The sequence below is a fragment of the Schistocerca americana genome, chromosome 5 (assembly GCF_021461395.2).
Source record: "Schistocerca americana isolate TAMUIC-IGC-003095 chromosome 5, iqSchAmer2.1, whole genome shotgun sequence".
NCBI classification, from domain to species: Eukaryota; Metazoa; Arthropoda; class Insecta; order Orthoptera; family Acrididae; genus Schistocerca; species Schistocerca americana.
Window position 1 is genome coordinate 30204737 of NC_060123.1, and position 19970 is coordinate 30224706.

Sequence of the window (19970 nt, forward strand, 5' to 3'; positions counted from 1 at the left end):
CTCCTCTATGTCGCTGTGGGGCAGCTTTGACAGTGGCCCACATTTTGCTGGCCTGCCCCCTTTTAGCTGTGGTCAGGCAGACATTTGCGCTGCCTGCTGCGCTCCCTGCCCTTTTAACAGACGACTCCACTATGGCTGACTTAGTTTTACGTTTTATTCGGGCAGGGGGATTTTATCATTTACTCTGAGTGTTTCTGTTTTATTTTATCGTTTTGTGTTGATTCTGGCCTTTGGCCTATGGTTTTACACTGATTTTTTAATGTGTTTCTAAGTGGTTGGCCTTTCCTTTTTTATGTCTATGGTCGGCCAACCACCGTCACACTCTGTGTGGTTTTAGTTTGTTTTGTCTTGTCTTTGTCTCAGTATCTCTTGTTCTGTATCGTCTGTGATCTCTTCTGTTCCTTGTTTTTATTCTCTGTGGGTGTTCTTTGTCTTTGGAAAAAGGGACCGATGACCATGGCAGTCTGGTCCCTTTAATCCCCCAAACCAACCAACCAACCAACCAAAGTATATTCTTTAGTACTCGGTGTTATGTAAATATAAGTGCGGTCTTTCTGATGAATGATTTTGTTCGACTGGGTTAATCTACGAGACAGCTTGCCCTACTTGCAGTAAGACATTTTGGACGTTCATGTTTTAAGTTTTGTATTTCGCATGTTGAATAGGAACAGTGACCAAGTAAGAATGACCTCAAGATATTTTTATAAAGTGTGAATGATGAAATAATTTTTGTCTTATCTGGAGAACTATTGTAAATTCCTGTCCCACTATTTCTGATAGTTCTTTTATAAGCCGATGTCCGTACTGACTGGACACGGTACTTTTCTTTTGGCCTTGCAGCTTGTTCATGGACGCTGGGGTTTTTATTTATGAACACTACAGACAGAACAGCGTGACTAGTATTTGCACGAGGGAAGAAATGTACGTTTTACTAGAGCTAACGTAGGAACTTAACGCCCGTCTATTTCGTAAGCAGTGTGATATGCGAGCCAGATACAGCCGACAACTGTGGTGAAGCGCACCGCGATCACGTATGCCGCACAGATGCACATGTACCATGCGCGAGTCGCATCGCATATGAGCGTTCAGCAGCAGGTAGAACTCGACACACTCAGCTTTGGCGTGCTTTAGAGTTTACATAGATGCCGAGAGATACACGTATTTACAGCGTTTTAGTGGATTAAGAGAGCACTTTCCACCTCCGTAGTTCAGTGGTCAGTGCTAAATGGAGGACTGGCTTCGATTATAGGTACTAACAGGATTTGTCCTTGGTTTGAGGACTGCAATGGGCTGCGCTCAGCCTCGACATGTCAACTGAGGAGGTACTTAATTGAGAAGTAGCTGTTCCGAGATCAGGTAAGCCGACAACGACCGGGAGAGTGTTGTGCCGATCGCTTGCCCCACCATACTGCATCGAAATAACACCACTGCCACAAGACGAGGCGGCGGTCGGTCAGGGGCCAGAACGTGAAGTTCAAGGAGAGCACCATTTGTCCAGACGGAATCATTCTCCTGCGGCACGTTAAAAGGCATCGCTACTGTGTATAGTCTGTAAGCGATGCCATTCAGTGGGTCATGCATCGGAACTGCAATGATTAGTGTAGAAGTGGCGGATACAGTGAGAGGTGGGTTCTCAACACAACTTCTAACCGTGAGTGGTGGTGTAAACTGTACTCGCATTCGAGAGGAATGGGATTCAAGTATCCATGCGGCCATCCTGGTTTAGATTTTTCCATAAATTGCATAAGGAAATATTGCTATGAGTCTTTTGAAATGGGCGCTGTCGATTTCTTTCTTCATCCTTCGCCAACATGATCTTGTGCTTCGTCCTTAATGAATTCGTAGTGGAAAGGGCGTTAAACGCCCGTCTGCGTTTATTTCATTCCTTACATGTCTGACATCCCGTACAGAGTCCGCCGGTCTCCGTCACTGGTACATATCGTCGTGGAGTACTAGAAAGTTTTGCAGGACGGGTGTGTTACAGTATTGTGTTCCGATAAGAGTGCACTCGAGTTTCAAGTCCAGAATGATACTCTGAATACACATATCACAAGTCTTCCCTATAGTGGCTAATGACTCTACATTACGGTGCCAAGCAACCATATAACTTTTAGCTGTGAGATTGCCGAAGATACTGGTACAGACTGTTATCTTCGGCCGTCTTCGCTAACTCTAACAGTTTCGGAAGCTACACGTAATTAATATTGTTAACACTTGAAATACCTGATCTTCGTGTTGCTATCTTCTTCGGAACATAAGATGGAGAGTTCAAACGAATCAGGTTAAGCTTAGGAGGGCAAATGGTTCATTTCAAGGCAGGACCCAGATATTTCTTACAATATTCAAACACAGTAGGAGCAAGACCATTAGATAAAGAATGTAGGCTTCCACGGCAGGTATTTACATTCTTTATCAAACTTTTTTTGTGGACATAAGCTGTGGTGCGAGGTATAATTCTCTGCCTAACCTTTCGTCTTCCCATGCTGGAGATGTCATCAGAGGCTTTGATGACTCTGAAATGTCCCCTTAGAAAAATTGATGAATTACTGTGCTGATAAACCCCTTACGTTATTTGATTTTGAAACAGCTGAGCAAAACTGAACGTACTCAGACATTTCTCTCCTTACTTATTCTGATCATCACTAAACTGACACACGATATTTTTAGCGCAACGCAATCTGACTTTCAATAATCCCTACAAAAGAATGGCCCTGACTAACATCAACCTATACCTTTCACGAATCACTTACCTCACAAAAATCTTCATTACTCGAACTACTGCAATACATCGAGCGCCCTACTGTCAGCTAAATAAAAGATTCTAACTACTGAAGGCACTAACTACTGATAGGCATAATTAGCAGATGAAAGATTTTGATAGCAAACAATGTATTTACCTTAATAGTGTTCAAAAGTTATAATATATATATACACTCCTGGAAATGGAAAAAAGAACACATTGACACCGGTGTGTCAGACCCACCATACTTGCTCCGGACACTGCGAGAGGGCTGTACAAGCAATGATCACACGCACGGCACAGCGGACACACCAGGAACCGCGGTGTTGGCCGACCAATGGCGCTAGCTGCGCAGCATTTGTGCACCGCCGCCGTCAGTGTCAGCCAGTTTGCCGTGGCATACGGAGCTCCATCGCAGTCTTTAACACTGGTAGCATGCCGCGACAGCGTGGACGTGAACCGTATGTGCAGTTGACCGACTTTGAGCGAGGGCGTAAAGTGGGCATGCGAGAGGACGGGTGGACGTACTGCCGAATTGCTCAACACGTGGGACGTGAGGTCTCCACAGTACATCGATGTTGTCGCCAGTGGTCGGCGGAAGGTGCACGTGCCCGTCGACCTGGGACCGGACCGCAGCGACGCACGGATGCACGCCAAGACCGTAGGATCCTACGCAGTGCCGTAGGAGACCGCACCGCCACTTCCCAGCAAATTAGGGACACTGTTGCTCCTGGGGTATCGGCGAGGACCATTCGCAACCGTCTCCATGAAGCTGGGCTACGGTCCCGCACACCGTTAGGCCGTCTTCCGCTCACGCCCCAACATCGTGCAGCCCGCCTCCAGTGGTGTCGCGACAGGCGTGAATGGAGGGACGAATGGAGACGTGTCGTCTTCAGCGATGAGAGTCGCTTCTGCCTTGGTGCCAATGATGGTCGTATGCGTGTTTGGCGCCGTGCAGGTGAGCGCCACAATCAGGACTGCATACGACCGAGGCACACAGGGCCAACACCCGGCATCATGGTGTGGGGAGCGATCTCCTACACTGGCCGTACACCACTGGTGATCGTCGAGGGGACACTGAATAGTGCACGGTACATCCAAACCGTCATCGAACCCATCGTTCTACCATTGCTAGACTGGCAAGGGAACTTGCTGTTCCAACAGGACAATGCACGTCCGCATGTATCCCGTGCCACCCAACGTGCTCTAGAAGGTGTAAGTCAACTACCCTGGCCAGCAAGATCTCCGGATCTGTCCCCCATTGAGCATGTTTGGGACTGGATGAAGCGTCGTCTCACGCGGTCTGCACGTCCAGCACGAACGCTGGTCCAACTGAGGCGCCAGGTGGAAATGGCATGGCAAGCCGTTCCACAGGACTACATCCAGCATCTCTACGATCGTCTCCATGGGAGAATAGCAGCCTGCATTGCTGCGAAAGGTGGATATACACTGTACTAGTGCCGACATTGTGCATGCTCTGTTGCCGGTGTCTATGTGCCTGTGGTACTGTCAGTGTGATCATGTGATGTATCTGACCCCAGGAATGTGTCAATAAAGTTTCCCCTTCCTGGGACAATGAATTCACGGTGTTCTTATTTCAATTTCCAGGAGTGTATATATATATCAGTTCATGACATCCAGTATTACAAATTTACTCTTTCTGGCGGACACACGTCCAGATCATCCGCTGTCAAAACCCCGCCATCTCTCTCCTCACATCCACCAATGCTGGCGGCTCACCTCCAACTGCGCAACGATACGCGCTGTTAACATCCAGCTGCCCAACACTACAATAGAGAATATTTCAACAATGCAAATCAGCCACAGACTGCACACAGCACAGTCAGTGGTTTTCATACAGAGCGCTACGTGGCGTTACCAACATAAAAATCTAAACAGCCTAGTTACAACTCAGAAAAGCAGTCTTGTAAAATCTCAGCAAGTCGACTTGTTTATACACCGAAGGAAAAAATATCGCAAAACCAAGAGGGAGTTGTGCGATACAAGAGAAAGCTGGTAGGCGGTTGTCTATACCTGAAACATTGTGTCTATTCAGTTTTCGCGCCGGTTGCATAAGAATGGCGCTAGTTGCAGCACTACGAGGATGCTTTAGTTACCTTTCAGACTGGACATGGTGAGCTGATGTCTATCAAAAATGCCTTTAAGGCGACAAAGTCACCATTATCAACACCTCACTGAGTTTGAACAACATCGTGTAATAGGGCTACGGGAAGCTGGATGTTCCTTCTACGATATTGCAGAAAGACTTGGTAGGAATGTGGCCGTTGTGCATGATTGTTGGCAGCGGTGGTCACAAGAATGAACGGTCGCAAGACGACCGGGCTCCGGAGAGCAACTTGAGACTAACGCGAGGTGTGATAATCGTGTTCCGCGTACGGCTCTGTCGGTCGTACTGCATCTGCAGCATCATTCTGAACAGCAGCAGCCACCACAGTGACGCAGCGAATTGTTACAAATCGGTAACTTCAGCGACGACTCGCAGCCAGACGCCTGTGCATCCCACTGACCTCAAACCATTTGCGACATCATCAGTGTCAAGCGAGAGCTCACTGGAGGGCCGGGTGGATTTCTGTCGTGTCTTATGATAAAAGCTGGTTCTGCGTCGGCGCCAATGGTGGCTGTGTGTTGATTAGGGGGAGGCCAGTTGAGGGCGTGCAACCAACCTGCCTACGTTCTAGACGCTGACTCTGCACCTGGAGTGAAATGGAAAGGAGCGTATGGCGTCAGTGGCCGGGAGTTCCCAGTCGGGAAGCTCGGACGCCAAGTGCAGGTCATTTATAGTGCGACGCCACATTGGGCGACCTGCGCGTCGACAATGGGGATGAAATGATGATAAGGACAGAACAACACCCAGTCGATGAGGAGAGAAAATCTCCCTCCCCAGCCAGCAATCGAAACCGGGCCCCAGTGCGTGGTAATCCAACGTGCTGCCCATTCAGCTAATGGGTCGGACTACACCTGGAGTAACGGTATGGGATGCGATTTCGTATGACAGCAAGAGCACTCTCGTGGGTATCCCTCGCACCCTGACTGCGAATTTTTACGTCCATCTGGTGATTCGACCTGTTGTGCTGTCATTTCGTAAACAGCATTCCATGGGGTGTTTTACGACAGGATAACGCCCGCCCACATACCGCTGTTGTAGCCCAACATGCGCTGCAGAGTGTCGACATGTTTGCTAGGACTGCTCTTTTCCAGATCTGTCCCAGTCGAGCACGCATGCGACACCATCTGACGACATCTCCAGCGTCATCCACAACTTGCACTAACCGCCGCTGTTTTGACCGACAAAATGCCACATGCATGCAACTCCATTCGACAAACTCACATCCGGCACTGTACTGTACAACACAGTGCATGGACGTGCATTCTTCAATTCATCATTCTGGCAGTTACAGCGTCTATTAATGTACCAGAATTTCACATTTGTACTTACATTAACCTGTGAATTTGCGATGATAATCAGTTAAGTATGTTACTCAGACTAATGTATTCCATAAATTTCAGTACTATCATTGTTATTTGGTGCTGCGTCTGTGTATATATCCACGCTATGGTCGGATCGTGACATCGTCATACCCCAGCCTAACTGTAAGATCGCGGAGTCGCGACGAGATATGCGACGGACCTTATGGTGGCGAAGAGCTGGTGCTGTTTTACCTCTCTCTCTAAATGGTTCAAATGGCTCTGAGCACTATGGGACTTAACATCTGTGGTCATCAGTCCCCTAGAACTTAGAACTACTTAAACCTAACTAACCTAAGGACATCACACATATCCATGCCCAAGGCAGGATTCGAACCTGCGACCGTAGCGGCGCGCGGTTCCAGACTGTAGCGCCTAGAACCGCTCGGCCACTCCGGCCGGCCCTCTCTCTCTACAACTCACAGCTTGTCAACCTGTAATTTCAGTCTTTCTTCTTTTCTGTTAAAATTGTTTTCGTGTTTTATAATTTCTAGGCCTGTCTGTACATCCTAGCGTAGTAATTACTGGCTCTCGCAAAAACCGCAGTGGCCGCGCGGGATTACGCGAACGGTCTAGGGCGCTGCAGTCATGGACTGTGCATCTGGTCCTGGCGGAGGTTCGAGTCCTCCCTCGGGCATGGATGTGTGTGTTTGTCTTAGGATAATTTAGGTTAAGTAGTGTGTAAGCTTCGGGACTGATGACCTTAGCAGTTAAGTCCCATAAGATTTCACACACATCTGAACATATGAAAAACCGCAGTGCCAGAGGAACGAATTTGGTGGTGTAGTGCATGATCTGTTACTGCTGATTTATTCATCATGCCCGTGCGACAATTGCTCTTGTGTTGTTTAAGGCGGGCTTCGATGTTTCTTTTTAGAGCTCCTGCGTTCACTTGGCCGCAAGTGCAATGCATTTTAGACACTCCTACTGTGGCATGTGGGGCGCGTAGATCCTTTGCAGTTTTCAAATATTCGCGCACTTTTCTTGTCAGTTTACACACTGCATCATTACCATGTTTTCTGAGTATTTTGCTGATGCGGTCTGTGATAATGGAGCAAACTTTCCGTTTAATTGGTTCTTTTTCATTTGAAGATCTAGACCGTTTAGGATGTAGCGTGCAAGGAAACATAGGTTTGTCTAACCTGAAAGTATGCTGATTGGTCATGTTATCTGACCCTCAGTGTAATGAATCTAGAATTCAGTGAGTGCTAAATGAAAAAAGAATCACGTTTAATTTGGTTTATTAAGTTAACGTGACTCATAATCATCTGACAAGCAATAATAAATCTGATGTGAAACCTGGACACACCTGACAAAAGGGTCTGAATTAAGGTGATAATAATCATGTATAAAAATGAAACAATTCGCTCGCGAAGTTGTGCCGTGGTTGTCTTGATGTTGGTGTAAGAGACAGATAGTACTAGAGAATGGAATGCATTGCATCTGTGGCCGGATATGGATGCAAATCAGTCATTCGAATCTAGAAGCAAGTCTTCAGAGTGAAGCTTGAGGTTACTGAAATTCTAAAAGAAAACAGAAACCATGGCTTTTCTATTCCTACAGGCCATTTCGCTGTCGCGGTACGATCTCACCATATCAGTCTGTAGTTCGAGGCTGTAGGGACTGCACAATGACTCATTAGCGGTGCATCAACGACTTTCACCTGCTAAAGTTGGAATCAGCCCCAAAACCATCTTAGGTCCCTCAGCTCATCTGCTCGGAGATGGACCCTAGCGACGTTGCAGCCGAGAAAAGGGGAAAAGCTACTGCAGACGAAGAAGTCGACGGGTCAGATGCCGAAAATCGAATGAATTTGTACCGACTGATTCTTAATTAGAAACTCGTATTTATGCGTGTTGCGTTCTCTACTCTGTTTGGACTGGCTGGGTTACAGATACGTCACGTGCCGACCACTAAAAATATTCCTTGAAAGACGATGGTCCCCTTCCCTGAGTTTTTCTTCAGGCGGTTAACCAGTACTGCGCTTCCTGCCATTTGATGCTGAAAAAAAGACACCTCACTGTCTCTTTATGTTTCATCCTGTGACCAATGAAGTGGGACCTCGGCAGCGCAGGCGCAACTCTGGCTGCCTCTTTTTGCATCACAATCTAAAAATGAGTTGCTGTCCCACTAAACCAAGCACGTTCTTTTTTTGTCCTCCCAAAGAGGATGTAGAGGAAGATGAAAGGGGAGATAGGATACTGCGTGAAGAGTTTGACAGAGCACTAAAAGACCTGAGTCGAAACAAGGCCCCGGGAGTAGACAACATTCCATTAGAACTACTGACGGCCTTGGGAGAGCCAGTGCTGACAAAACTGTACCATCTGGTGAGCAAGATGTATGAAACAGGTGAAATACCCTCAGACTTCAAGAAGAATATAATAATTTCAATCCCAAAGAAAGCAGGTGTTGACAGATGTGAAAATTACCGAACTATCAGTTTAATAAGTCACAACTGCAAAATACTAACACGAAGTTTTAAATAAGGACCCCCTAATAATGCAATATGACTTGAAAACTTAGGTAACGACGTGGTAGAGCCTTCACAAGCACAACAGGGTTGTTTTCTGTAAGGCATTTCTAACTAGCACAGATTGAACATTATGTATACTTGCTGCCTAAACAAAAACCAGTGGTACATTGAGTCTTTCTTTGTAGAGTTGATTAGTGTGGGACAAAAGAGTATATCCTTGCCATCTGTTATAGATATTTCGTCAAAATTACTAAAAGATGAGTCGTATATTCTGCACTAGCACACCCTTTAAGAGTAACTTGTTTGCGAAGTCGATAGATAGGAGGCAGAGATCTTTATCGCACTTGATGTGACATATATTAGTGAGCTTACGTACTTTGACTAGCACGAGCCAATGAGAAGGCAGGCTGCTAAATTCGGTTGTAGTGCAATGTTCTGAAAATTACTAAACTGTTATGTCAAGCTGCGTCTAACGATCTGCACCATGCCGTCTTAACGTGATTGCTGAAAAATATTACAAAAGATACCAGGAGCGCGCTCTACAAAACAAATTGGTACTTTGGTTTAAAAACAAACTTCGCAGTAAAATGTGGTGAACTGCTACAAGATCACCAAGTGACGATATGAATGAAGAAAGCCATTTGTTTGCACAGGAGGACAAAGCCAAATTCTCTACTTCAGTAGACATGCATTAGAAACTGTGAAACTGAATGAGTGAACATAGGAACATAAATGGTAGAGAAACGGTAGTCCCACGTGGACAGCATAGGTTACTAACGCAACATATGAAAATTCACAAATCACTTAATCACATGATAATATTAATAATGAAAGCTACGAAATGTTTCCAATGTATTTTCTGTGGTACGTATATTCGTAATCTAGATCTATTCACGTATTGAAAAGTTGCAACTGGGTATCCCCATCCACGTATTAACATCAATTCTAATAGCTCGAAAAGAATAACAAAGTTCCAGTTCGAGAAATACCTTGAATGAAAATTATTCAAAATTTGTGATTAAAACACGAGGACCACGAATGGATCGCGAATTAATGACGCAGCTAGTGCATCCAACAAGCGGCAGTCTTAGCCAACGGTAACAAACAGTATGGTGAAGAACCGAAACACCACCACTTCTCTCCAGAATATGTATGAACTACGCTGAAGCTGCACCCAGGAGCAATTGCTAACTTCCTCTTTTCAGAGCATCTCACTGCAACTGAATTTAGCTATCTGTCCTCTCGTTGTCTCACGCTCGTCGAGGTACGTAAGCTGACAAAGATATGACACATCACGTGTGGTATGGATCTCTGTCGCCTACTTAACGACTTCGGAAACAGTTGACTCATATAGGTGTGTATAAAGCAGGTCTGAGCGCATGGGTCCAACGTGTTTCTTCACAAGGATTGGCTACCGAGGATATTGGATCTAAGTGCCGTTCTGAGGTGAAGAGGTTGACACAAGAGAAAAAGTTATATTGGGCCACATCAAACCAGTCAGATGGCTAATTACCACAAAAAAAAGGCAGAGTGTTTTCAACAATTTGAAGGCAAGAACCCAGCTCACGTCATCCTACCATGCTGCCAACAGTCGACAGTGTTGAAGCGACAGGTGCCGACGGAGGAGATAGAGAAGATCCAAAGAAGAGCGGCGCGTTTCGTCACTGGGTTATTTGGTAACCGTGATAGCGTTACGGAGATGTTTAATAAACTCAAGTGGCAGACTCTGCAAGAGAGGCGCTCTGCATCGCGGTGTAGCTTGCTCGCCAGGTTTCGAGAGGGTGCGTTTCTGGATGAGGTATCGAATATATTGCTTCCCCCTACTTATACTTCCCGAGGAGATCACGAATGTAAAATTAGAGAGATTAGAGCGCGCACGGAGGCTTTCAGACAGTCGTTCTTCCCGCGAACCATACGCGACTGGAACAGGAAAGGGAGGTAATGACAGTGGCACGTAAAGTGCCCTCCGCCACACACCGTTGGGTGGCTTGCGGAGTATCAATGTAGATGTAGAATCGGCGCCATGTAGCGTCCACATTGCTGACAGGGCAAATGCGAGGTGTACCACTTGCGATCCTTTTGCATACAAACTCACGTTATCTGCCGAAGGGTGGTCGTGTAAGGAATCCACGGTCCCTTAACCGAGGGTAGGTAAGGGATCGATTGTCAGGTGTCGAGAGCTCCGGGTGAATGACATTGTTGCCAGGGAGTAGTCGAGAAATCCTTGTGATTAGCGGAATGTGAATTTACACGTTTCGTGTGGAATGAATGTGTCGGCGTCACTTTTGGCTGACCCTCAGTAAATCGTTAAGTTATACTGGCTAGTGGCGTGCGGTATTTGGTCTCATCTGAAAGTAAATACAAAAATACGGAGTGGCAACAATACCAGCTCGCGTCTACCACCCCGGCCAATGGTGTACACCGAGGATCACATGTACGCATTACTGGAATGAAGTGTGAAGGTACTTCGACGTATTAGAGCTGTGTTGAGATTATGCGTGAGTAGATGTGCAAGACGAAGATAGTGAATGTCTCCCATTGTACTTAACGAGAATGTGTTACTTAATGACTTACACATGAAGGTATCAAAAAGAGGGTAGTTACAAAAATTAGGGAAAGGATTACAAGTACAGTCAGATCACAACTAGAAATGGGAACAGGCATAAACGGCGTATGGGAGGAAATGGAAAAAAATATGACAGACGTTGTGGAGAGTGAAATACGTTACAAGCAGAAAAGCGAAAAAAGAATTGGATGACAGACGAAAATTTGGCATTATTTGAAAAAGAAAGAAATAAAACATAAAAACGAAAGGGACTGGACAAATATAGGGATACACAGAAAGTTGTAAGAAATGAGATAAGAGCAGAAAAAAATAATAACTAGCTGAAACAACAATATGAAGAGTTGGAACGACTGTAGCAAATACACGAGGACTTCAGCTTACACAGGAAGGTAAAGGAAACGGCTGGCATATCGTAAAAAAAACTTTCTCAAATATAGAAAATGACCAAGGAGAATTAGCACAGGACGATCAGTAAAAGATAATTATCTGGGAGGCCTATGTTAATAATCATTTAGCTGATGAAAGACCTGAAATAGAAAATAAAGTCGATGAGGGTCTATTGGGTCCTACCATCACAACTGTAGACATCACAAGAGCAACAGGAACGGAATAGGATAGGAAAGCAGTCGGTCCAGATTCCAAAAAGTATTTAATCAGATTTACAATTCAGGTAAATTTATTGACAAATGGCTGAGATCGCACTTCATCTCTTTGACCAAGAAAAGCAATGCAACAAAACGCGGAGATTACAGACTAGTTAGCCTAATAAACCATGTCCTAAAGATATTTCTCAAGATCATTCAATACAGAACCAAAGTGAAAGATGTACGAGGTCTTCACAGTTCGGACTTCGAGGGGTCTAGGTACGAGGGAGGCATAGTTCGCAATTCAAGTAATGGTTCAGAAGTGCTATGATCAGAGGAAGGGTGTAAAGGTGTGCTTCATAGATTACGAAAAGGCGTCTGACAGAGCGCAACACCACAAACTTACACAAATTTTGAGAAGACTGCACACTGACGGAAAAGATATTCCCTACACAGAAAATATTTATTGGCATAAAACAGGTGAGGTTAAAATTGGCAGTCAGGTGGCAGAAGCACAAAGAATCTGTAGAGGAGTTACACAAGAATTTGTGCTCTCACACAAATCGAGGGAAAGACTGAAAGGAAGAGAAGAACTGGTAGGAGAAGGATGCCATGGCTCCGCAACGTCAGACAGAGGACAGGAATAACAAATGCTGGGGACTTGATCCATACTGGAAGGTGTAGAGAAGACTGGTCAAATGTGATTGCAAACATCCATTAGTCGATGTGCAGCAGCAGAAGAAGAAGTTGCTTTACATAGTGCAAACTCACAGTTACTTTGGTTATTGCGAAATCTGTACCTCTTTAGTATAATGTTAATGAGCAGCCACAACTTTGGTAACAGTCCCCATGCCAGAACTGATCAGCTGACCATTAGCTCACGCTAACACAGATCAAAAATTTGGATGTTAGATTATTCGTCCGTAACTATCGGACCTTTAAAAGGGTGACCCATCTTGGTGACTGTCACAGGACATTTTCTTGAGATTGAACAATAATGAATTTTAAACCCTGGTGAGTGTAATACAATGTAATTTTGAAATACAAAAATTGAGTGAAGGAACGATATAACTTGGAATGTAGAATGTCGTAACAGATGGGACTTACACATGATGTATCGTGGACAAATTTATTTTCATCATATCAAACAACACAAGCGGCGTTAATTAACAGTGTCTGAAAGTGTGAACATTAATATCTGCGTGAGAAACTGTGAAATTCAGACGGCAGAGTAACAGGCGTGTGAGCGTTAGCACCTCTAAACAGGCCAAATATTCGTCGTAAACTTATCTGAGAAATGTTTTTTGGCGATTTCATACCCGAGATTCACCTTTGAACACCTAAAGTCGGTTTATTTGGTGTGGATTCCGTGTAACCCAGTGGCAGGTGCTAGCCCTGTAAATCCGTTGCATCGTTGGATGACGTTTCTAGACATGAGCTGTTATCCTCAATTTGGTCTTCAAGGCACCCATTCCAACTCTTCGAAGTATGCAGGAATCATGTTGTTACACTGTGTATAAGAAGTCGACTCGTCCCCCACCCCCTACTCACCTCTTCCGCCCTCAAACATCACACCTGCATTGTGACCATCACAAATAGTTTTATGTTATTTCTGTGAAGTGGGTAGTTGCTACCAAAGATTTCAGAGGATGTGATTCTGTGATGTTGTCCACAGGTCTGGGTGGGTGCACTCATTAACATGATAGGCTGGCCGGTGTGGCCGTGCGGTTTAGACGCTTCAGTCTCGAACCGCGTGACCGCTACGGTCGCAGGTTCGAATCCTGCCTCGGGCGTGGATGTGTGTGATGTCCTTAGGTTAGTTAGGTTTAATTAGTTCTAAGTTCTAGGCGACTGATGACCTCAGAAGTTAAGTCGCATAGTGCTCAGAACCATTTGAACCATTAACATGATAGCATATAGCAGATACAGGCTGTTTCAAAAATGACCGGTATATTTGAAACGGCAATAAAAACTAAACGAGCAGCGATAGAAATACACCGTTTGTTGCAATATGCTTGGGACAACAGTACATTTTCAGGCGGACAAACTTTCGAAATTACAGTAGTTACAATTTTCAACAACAGATAGCGCTGCGGTCTGGGAAACTCTATAGTACGATATTTTCCACATATCCACCATGCGTAGCAATAATATGGCGTAGTCTCTGAATGAAATTACCCGAAACCTTTGACAATGTGTCTGGCGGAATGGCTTCACATGCAGATGAGATGTACTGCTTCAGCTGTTCAATTGTTTCTGGATTCTGGCGGTACACCTGGTCTTTCAAGTGTCCCCACAGAAAGAAGTCACAGGGGTTCATGTCTGGCGAATAGGGAGGCCAATCCACGCCGCCTCCTGTATGTTTCGGATAGCCCAAAGCAATCACACGATTATCGAAATATTCATTCAGGAAATTAAGGACGCCGGCCGTGCGATGTGGCCGGGCACCATCTTGCATAAACCACGAGGTGTTCGCAGTGTCGTCTAAGGCAGTTTGTACCGCCACAAATTCACGAAGAATGTCCAGATAGCGTGATGCAGTAATCGTTTCGGATCTGAAAAATGGGCCAATGATTCCTTTGGAAGAAATAGCGGCCCAGACCAGTACTTTTTGAGGATGCAGGGACGATGGGACTGCAACATGGGGCTTTTCGGTTCCCCATATGCGCCAGTTCTGTTTATTGATGAAGCCGTCCAGGTAAAAATAAGCTTCGTCAGTAAACCAAATGCTGCCCACATGCATATCGCCGTCATCAATCCTGTGCACTATATCGTTAGCGAATGTCTCTCGTGCAGCAATGGTAGCGGCGCTGAGGGGTTGCCGCGTTTGAATTTTGTATGGATAGAGGTGTAAACTCTGGCGCATGAGACGATACGTGGACGTCGGCGTCATTTGGACCGCAGCTGCAACACGGCGAACGGAAACCCGAGGCCGCTGTTGGATCACCTGCTGCATTAGCTGCGCGTTGCCCTCTGTGGTTGCCGTACGCGGTCGCCCTACCTTTCCAGCACGTTCATCCGTCACGTTCCCAGTCCGTTGAAATTTTTCAAACAGGTCCTTTATTGTATCGCTTTTCGGTCCTTTGGTTACATTAAACCTCCGTTGAAAACTTCGTCTTGTTGCAACAACACTGTGTTCTAGGCGGTGGAATTCCAACACCAGAAAAATCCTCTGTTCTAAGGAATAAACCATGTTGTCTACAGCACACTTGCACGTTGTGAACAGCACACGCTTACAGCAGAAAGACGACGTACAGAATGGCGCACCCACAGACTGCGTTGTCTTCTATATCTTTCACATCACTTGCAGCGCCATCTGTTGTTGAAAATTGTAACTACTGTAATTTCGAAAGTTTGTCCGCCTGAAAATGTACTGTTGTCCCAAGCATATTGCAACAAACGGTGTATTTCTATCGCTGCTCGTTTAGTTTTTATTGCCGTTTCAAATATACCGGTCATTTTTGAAACACCCTGTACAACGCTTTAGAGGTTTCCAATTCACTCAAGATTTGTTGTTGCAACAGTACATATGGAGTACATGAAACGACTATATTTGTAAGGTGAGCATGTCATTTTGAGTTTTGTAAGCTGTCGACGTCCACGTCAGGGAGAGAGAGAGAGATCTTTGGTCTTGTTGTGGCGCAGTCTTTGCCTCTACGCAGTCTAATACAATCTTAGTTGAAATGTGGTAGGTAACGGCCGTATTCAGTATTGCTATATTGACTTGATTGTATCTGTTAGACTGTTATTGTAAAGGACAGCAAGGATGAAGATGATGTATTACTGAAAGGCGAAAAGAATATAAAATGTTGCTAATGTTATTAATTTTGAAAAGTAGATGTTTAAGGTAAGACAGCAGCAGTGCTCAACTAGTTTGTCGGAATGATTATTGATTTTTGTCAGCTAGTGAACTTTGTTCACTTGTTCAGAGCTGAGAGAAAAACTACCCCACATCCCTGAGTCATGCATTAACATATCAACTGATTAAGCTGTTTGGTTTTTCTAGAAATTCTCTATAAACATTGTAGGCCTTTTTAAATCATTGTTCAGCGAAGTTTTACCCTGTCTTTTTGAATACATTCTTCATTCTAAATTTTTTTTGAGTATCATTTCTTAGGAGTAGTTACGATCCCCATCACACTGAAAACGTTTTGTCATGACGCATTACCACATTGAACCACGTGGTATGCAACAATTTGAATACTGTTTGGAAATTTTACTTAAAAGCAGAAATATACCTTAGCCGCTGCCTGCTTTCTATTTGCTGTTGTTCTTTCGAAAAATCTGCAACAATGTTGTCAGTACGAGAGGTAAGTGGAAATTTTGATTAGCGCCAGATAATTGTTTTACTGCAGTTGCGCATTTAATATAAAGACAAGTTGCATTCAGACCTGTTACAGTTCAGTTCAAATGAGGATCCGTTGAGTTAAAGGTTAGCATACGAGTTTAAGTTGGACAACAGTTTGTAGGTACATACACTCCTGGAAATTGAAATAAGAACACCGTGAATTCATTGTCCCAGGAAGGGGAAACTTTATTGACACATTCCTGGGGTCAGATACATCACATGATCACACTGACAGAACCACAGGCACATAGACACAGGCAACAGAGCATGCACAATGTCGGCACTAGTACAGTGTATATCCACCTTTCGCAGCAATGCAGGCTGCTATTCTCCCATGGAGACGATCGTAGAGATGCTGGATGTAGTCCTGTGGAACGGCTTGCCATGCCATTTCCACCTGGCGCCTCAGTTGGACCAGCGTTCGTGCTGGACGTGCAGACCGCGTGAGACGACGCTTCATCCAGTCCCAAACATGCTCAATGGGGGACAGATCCGGAGATCTTGCTGGCCAGGGTAGTTGACTTACACCTTCTAGAGCACGTTGGGTGGCACGGGATACATGCGGACGTGCATTGTCCTGTTGGAACAGCAAGTTCCCTTGCCGGTCTAGGAATGGTAGAACGATGGGTTCGATGACGGTTTGGATGTACCGTGCACTATTCAGTGTCCCCTCGACGATCACCAGTGGTGTACGGCCAGTGTAGGAGATCACTCCCCACACCATGATGCCGAGTGTTGGCCCTGTGTGCCTCGGTCGTATGCAGTCCTGATTGTTGCGCTCACCTGCACGGCGCCAAACACGCATACGACCATCATTGGCACCAAGGCAGAAGCGACTCTCATCGCTGAAGACGACACGTCTCCATTCGTCCCTCCATTCACGCCTGTCGCGACCCCACTGGAGGCGCTCTGCACTATGTTGGGGCGTGAGCGGAAGACGGCCTGCGGGACCGTAGCCCAGCTTCATGGAGACGGTTGCGAATGGTCCTCGCCGATGGCCCAGGAGCAACAGTGTCCCTAATTTGCTGGGAAGTGGCGGTGCGGTCCCCTACGGCACTGCGTAGGATCCTACGGTCTTGGCGTGCATCCGTGCGTCGCTGCGGTCCGGTCCCAGGTCGACGGGCACGTGCACCTTCCGCCGACCACTGGCGACAACATCGATGTACTGTGGAGACCTCACGCCCCACGTGTTGAGCAATTCGGCGGTACGTCCACCCGGCCTCCCGCATGCCCACTATACGCCCTCGCTCAAAGTCCGTCAACTGCACATACGGTTCACGTCCACGCTGTCGCGGCATGCTACCAGTGTTAAAGACTGCGATGGAGCTCCGTATGCCACGGCAAACTGGCTGACACTGACGGCGGCGGTGCACAAATGCTGCGCAGCTAGCGCCATTCGACGGCCAACACCGCGGTTCCTGGTGTGTCCGCTGTGCCGTGCGTGTGACCATTGCTTGTACAGCCCTCTCGCAGTGTCCGGAGCAAGTATGGTGGGTCTGACACACCGGTGTCAATGTGTTCTTTTTTCCATTTCCAGGAGTGTAGGTTTGGTAATAAGTAAGCTTTTTTTTAGAGTGGGAAGTAAATTTGTGCTAAATTTCATACAGAAACACATAGTGGGGAACTTAAACACTTAGTGGTCAATAGCTCAAGGGGTTCTGAGGTAGCAGGCATCATCCATATTACTATGTGATGTAACTTCCACAGGCGGCATGCACTCCATTGTATAGACGTCTAATACCGTCTTGTGATACGTTATTCCACGCCTGCTCGACCTGTTCTCGTAGTTCTCTAGGAGTTGTTGGTTGACGAGTCACTTCTACTCACTTCTAGTTCCACCGCATCCGATATGTCTCAATTGCAGACAAGTCTGAAGATCGTGCTGGCCAGGGAAGTTGCCGCATGCCCTGCAGAGCACGTTGAGTTTCATGGACAGTGTGAGGACGAGCATTATCCTATTGGAACAACACGTCACCTTCCTATTGCAAGAACGCATAAAGATTGGTCCAACAACACTCTGCACATGCCGAGCGCTGGTAAGCGTCCCTTCCAGAAACACCAAAGGTGAACGAGAGTTGTAGCTTACCGCACCACAGCCCATAAAGCCTGGGTTGAGGCCAGTGTGTCTGCACGAATGCACTCTACGAGACAACGCTCATTAAGTCTGCGTCGTGCGCGCAAACGACCATCACTTGCACGCAGGGAGAATCTGTTTTCATCGGTGAAGATCGCTGCGCGCCGTTTAATCTTCCAAAAGATTCTTTGACGGCACCAGTCGACCCTTGCACGTCGCTGCTGTGGCTTGAGTGGAAGACGGTCTAGAGGTGTGCTTTGCCCGTAGTACCACTGCTAATAGCATGCTCGTAACAGTTCGTGTCGACACATCTGAGCCCACAAATCCACTTCCCTGAGCTGCGGTAGCCGTAAAACCTGCCATTGTTGCATTTACAATACGTCGATCCTGGTGAGCGCCTGTCCTACGCAGACGTCCACGACCTCGTCTACGGATGCGAAAGTGTTCACGTGACCACTGATACCAGCATCGTTGCACAATTGACGCAGCACGTCAAACATGTGTGGCATTTCTCCGAAAGGACCATTCCGCGAATGAGGCGGCCACAAATTTGAGGCCTTTCAACTCCCTCATTTGGCTGCAGGAAACACGAGTGTGTCTCCATGGCATGATTGCCTATTTGCTTCGAATGTTTGCACCCCATTGAGGCTTCTGACGGCGAGCATTCCCTACTAAAGGGTAGACTCAAACGGTGGTCTGGTAGCTATACCACCACGCTATCTGTTGACGAACGACGCTGAAACAATTATGAGTACATCTACTATCTCCGAGATGCCATATGCCATCATCGGATCCAAATCGACGTCGTGTTTCCAGATGTACACATTTTGTCCGGCATTGTAGCACACTGAAGGATTTTAAAAGGAAGCTAAAGGAGAAACACACTACTGGCCATTAAAATTGCTATACCGCAAAGATGACGTGCTACAGTCGCGAAATTTAACCGACAGTAACAAGATACTGTGATATGCAAATGATGAGCTTTTCAGAGCATTCAGACAAGGTTGGCGCCGGTGGCGACGCCTACGACGTGCTGACATGAGGAAAGTTTCCAACCGATTTCTCATACACAAACAGCAGTTGAAAGGCGTTGCCTGGTGAAACGTTGTTGTGATGCCTCGTGTAAGGAGGAGAAATGCGTACCATCACGTTTCCAACTTTGATACAGGTCGGATTGTAGCCTATCGCGATTGTGGTTTATCGTATCGCGACATTGCTGCTCGCGGTGCTCGAGATACAATGACTGTTAGCAGGATATGGAATCGCTGGGTTCAGGAGGGTAATACGGAACGCCGTGCTGGATCCCAACGGCCTCGTATCACTAGCAGTCGAGATGACAGGCATCCTATCCGCATGGCTGTATCGGATCGTGCAGCCACGTCTCGATTCCTGACTCAACAGATGGGGACGTTTGCGAGACAACAACCATCTGCACGAACAGTTCGACGACGTTTGCAGCAGCACGGACTATCAGCTCGGAGACCATGGCTGCGGTTACTCTTGACGCTGCATCACAGACAGGAGCGCCTGCGATGGTGTACTCAACGACGAACCTGGGTGCAAGAATGGCAAAACGTCATTTCTTCGGATGAATCCAGGTTCTGTTTACAGCATCATGATGGTCCCATCCGTGTTTGGCGACATCGCGGTGTACGCACATTGGAAGCGTGTATTCGTCATCGCCGTACTGGCGTATCAC